Below are 4278 nucleotides of genomic sequence, written 5' to 3' on the forward strand. Positions count from 1 at the left end.
GAACTTCGGGATTACAGGAGTATCACTTGAGTTCAGGAGTTGGAAGCCAGCCTGAGTAACATATTGAGACCTTGTCTCTACTAAAACTTTTAAAAAATTTTAAATTCTTTGTTTTTGTTTTATATTTTAACTTCTGGAATGATTTTCTATACTTTTCATATTGGTGAGCTCCTCTGTATTTGGTCCCTGTGTACAGGGAGTCAGTATAGCTCTGTACTTAAAATTGATGGCATTAGGACCATACTGTAGATTTTCAACCTTTATCTGCCACTACTTGCTCCGTCACCATGCTCAAGTTACTCATTATCCCTATTCCTTAATCTCCATAACTATAAAATGAGGCAGTAGTATTCATTTCATAGTCTGATAAAGGATCAATGAGGTAAACATTAAAAGTGCATAGAACAGCATATGGTTCATAGAAAGCACACAAGAATAATTCATTATCATTATTTGCCATCATGATTATTCATTATTTATTATTACTATATCATTATTGCATCATTATTTACTGTTATTATTATTATTGCAGTCTCCAGAATTCTTGGGAGAAGTATGTCCATCCATCTGTCTGATGCTAAACCCAATCATTCTTGGCCTTAGACACTTTCTCAGATCTCACTACTACAAGGAAGTAAACAGAAACGCCTTCCTTCTAAGAAATAATTTTTACTACATCATAACACCTCTCCTTTTCTTGTCATCTTTCTTTCATTCATCCAATATTCAAGTAATATCTATTGGGTAACCTAATATGCTCTAGGCACTAGGATACTGCAACACTACAAATTACAATTTCTATTTTGGCCCTTTCATATAATTTCTAAGGTTATTATTTAATGTTTAGTACCAAGAGATACTTGGTATTCCAATGTAAGAACTCAAATCATTGGCTTACCAAGAAATATCATGTATAATAAAATTATTGCTATTTTTCTGGATTAGGTTTGTACTACTTCCTTGATCATATATTTTAGTTTCTATTTGACTTCAAGACAAATATTTATAGAAATGAATATTTTTACTATGTATTGATGCTTCGGGAAAAAAATAAGTTGGTTGCCTTAGAAATGGTCTCTTTGCCTACATATCTTGACAATTACTTAGGTCAGCATATACTTTTCCCATTGACTGCAGGAGTTACATTTCAGGAAATTGGAAGTATAGTACTTGGAGTTTCTCATGTTTATATCTTTCTGTTCTCCCAGGGAAAAACAAGAAATCCATTTTGTTGACATTCAAGACATGATGCTTCGTCATGCTGAAAAACCAAGTATTTATAAAACAAGGGCTAAATTTAGATTTAGGAAACTTGAGTTTCCAGCCATTAAGGAATAACAGGGTTTGAAATTAGTCTCCTGTCATAAACAACTAGAAAACTGGACAAAATGTAGGAAATAACTATTTTCATACTTTGAGTAGCAGACAGCACAGTACTGCGATCCTTGACAGAAAAGAACCAAAGAAATGAGACTTATTGCTGCCCAGGCTTTCTGCCTAGAGAAAATTTCTAGACTACAATTCAGGGACGGGAAATCCAAATAGATCCTGCTGGCCTCCCTGAGTGAATAGGTGGGTAGAATTTGCAGATCATTTACAGGAGGGAGCTATACAGGGGAATAATTCCAAAAATACGCATAGCAGTCCCTTGAATCTTTAGCTTAATATCAACCTCTGCATGCATAGTATGAATCCCCAGGAGGCTAGGCAGCAACAACTTCTGAAGAAACAAAAATTGCTGGAGAGCGGGTACTGAATAATATTCAGAGTTTATGCAGGGTCAAGAATTGTATCTACTAGCCGGAATAGAGAAACCTTCTTGACTCATAAAACCATTCAATAGAGGCCATGAAAGGAGGGCCATGGCTCAGAAACAGGGCTAAATTAGCTTTAGGAAAAACAGATACTCCAGGCCTATCCAAAAAGAACTTGAAATTAAGTCTCAAAAAGATAAAGCTTATCCACGAGTAACCTATTGCCTACCAGAATAAAGACCACAAAATTCAGCAGTCGACAACATAAAACTTATAAAATCTAACATTTATTAGATTTAATGTAACCGTGAAGTTTTTTCAGGAGGTAAATATGGAGTCATTAGTGGTTTCACCAATAACTGTATTTTTTTAAGCACAAATTAAGCATATACTTCCAAATGCACTTCAAATTAGGTCACAGTAGCCTCTCTTTTTTATGCCAGACTGATGGATAATGCTTAGACTGTGGTTGTTCTGCTTATTGGAAAATGCAGTGAGAAAATTGTGGAACAAAGGCTGGAGCCAATCCTCAATGGACATGTCGCATAAGAAAGGAATACGTTTTGTTTTAAGTGTCTGAGATTTTCATGTGGTTCTCAATCTCTGCATAATTAGGTCATCTTTATGGATACAGTAAAATGGAACTAACAATGAAAAAGAACACTTACAGAATTTCTTTACTGTAAAAACATTAGCATTGATGTTCTATTTCAGTGTTTCCCAAGTTTGTTCTAATATGTTTAGGAAATTTTGAGTTAAACAAAGTTTATCATCAAATGGCTTCCTTTTATTCACTACCTCCTCAGTTTCTTTAACGTGCTGAAATGCCTTTGGACTCTTCAGTTAGGGGTCATCTGACATATGATGCTTCCAGATTTAATTGTCCACTCTTGATTTTCAAGTGTCTCCAGCACAAGTGCTCCATGGAATGTTACGCTCCTTTTGGAAATATTGAAATAGTCCAATGCCCTCATTTCCCAAATGAACAAACTGAGGTTATTAATTAATATATAAATCATACAACTAGAACCCAGGTTTCTTAGTTCTCACTTTAATGCTTTCTGTCACACACTGCACTGCATTACAGTACAGGACAAAGATTACATTTTTTCTCATGGGGTAAGTGCTTTCATAGAGAAGTGTAAAGATTTAAGAAAGTTAAATCCCTCAAGATCTTAGATTTGCATCTTTTTTGGATAAAACATAAGACAAGATGGAATAATTATATTTTGCCTTATGCACTTCATGAGAGGGAATCTACATTGATAAAGGTAAAAATAATCAACTTAAAATTTAACTAAGCTTCATTGACAGTGGGCTCACCTGAGCTTCAAGTTGTGGCCTAAAAGCCACCTTCTCAGAGCACCTATCTTAGAATTTTCTAGATAACATTGCACATCCCCAGTGCATCGACCAGGCTTGGTGCTCTGTAGACCCCCTTCCTGTTTTACTTGCCTCCATAAACATATCGTATTCTGACACAGTACACGTGTTGCCTATTTACCATCTATCTCCTTCCCCAGTAGAAAAAGTTCAGGGCTATTTGCAGTTGTTCTCCAACGTATACTCAGCACCTAGAATGGTACCTGGCATATTGTGGTCACTCAATAAATATGTTTAAATTTATAGATGTATTTTTTATTTGTCTCATGTAACTCATATGAATTTGAGTACAATAGTTGACTTCCAAAGAAATGCAGTTTTACTATATTGTTTGGAAAGCATCATATAACATGATAAGTAACTTGTTTGCTAAATCTAATCATATACCTGGTATTCAGAGAATATGAAATAAAAATAAGTCTGGTGCTTGCTTCAGCAGCACATATACTAAAATTGGAATGATATAGAGAAGATAAGCATGGCCCCTGCACAGGGATGACACACAAATTTGTGAAGCATTCCATATTTTTCTGCACATGTATCCTAGAACTTAAAGTGAAATAAATAATAATAATAATAAGTCTGGCTACTATATAGAGTTTTCAGAGCACGATCTCAGAAGAGATGTGAAATAGGTAAATTGATCTCTAAGTTCTTTTTTACATAAAATATTCCCAGTAACCTCCTACTTTCTCCTAGTTGCATAATTCTCTTACTTCTAAAAGTGACTCCATATACCTTCTTTGGAAATATTCTGTTTTTAGTACATTTTAATACTCCACTCTGCTTTACATTTTGCCTAACTGGTCCTGGTTGTGGCCTTTTAGAGTCCTCTTTTCTCCTAAATAAAGCTAGAAAACCTCCATCACCCTGATTACATGGTTTGCTCAGATGTGCTTGCCGAATTTCATAACCTCACTCACCCTTATAAACTGGTGAGGATGTATTCATGAGCATGGAATACGTTTTTATCCTTAAAACCACATTCAGGGCAGAGAACACACACCAAAGCAAGACTTTTCTTAATCTCTTGCTCAATTCAATATTTTAGAAAATGTAAAAATAGTGTAAGGTGATTTCATTACAATATTGGGGAAAACACCTCTATCTATGATCTTCTATCCCTAAATCTCATTTCTAT

At 34.9% G+C, this 4278-nt stretch overlaps 1 non-coding gene across 1 annotated transcript; it reads left to right on the forward strand.

Moving 5' to 3' along the window:
• Positions 1–3560: 3560 nt before the first annotated feature.
• LOC119622488 (U6 spliceosomal RNA) lies at positions 3561–3667 on the forward strand. Its single transcript, XR_005239100.1, has one exon. It is a non-coding gene; the product is annotated as a U6 spliceosomal RNA (small nuclear RNA).
• The last annotated feature ends 611 nt before the right edge of the window (positions 3668–4278 follow it).

The sequence above is a fragment of the Chlorocebus sabaeus genome, chromosome 4, assembly GCF_047675955.1.
Source record: "Chlorocebus sabaeus isolate Y175 chromosome 4, mChlSab1.0.hap1, whole genome shotgun sequence".
Taxonomy (NCBI): Eukaryota; Metazoa; Chordata; class Mammalia; order Primates; family Cercopithecidae; genus Chlorocebus; species Chlorocebus sabaeus.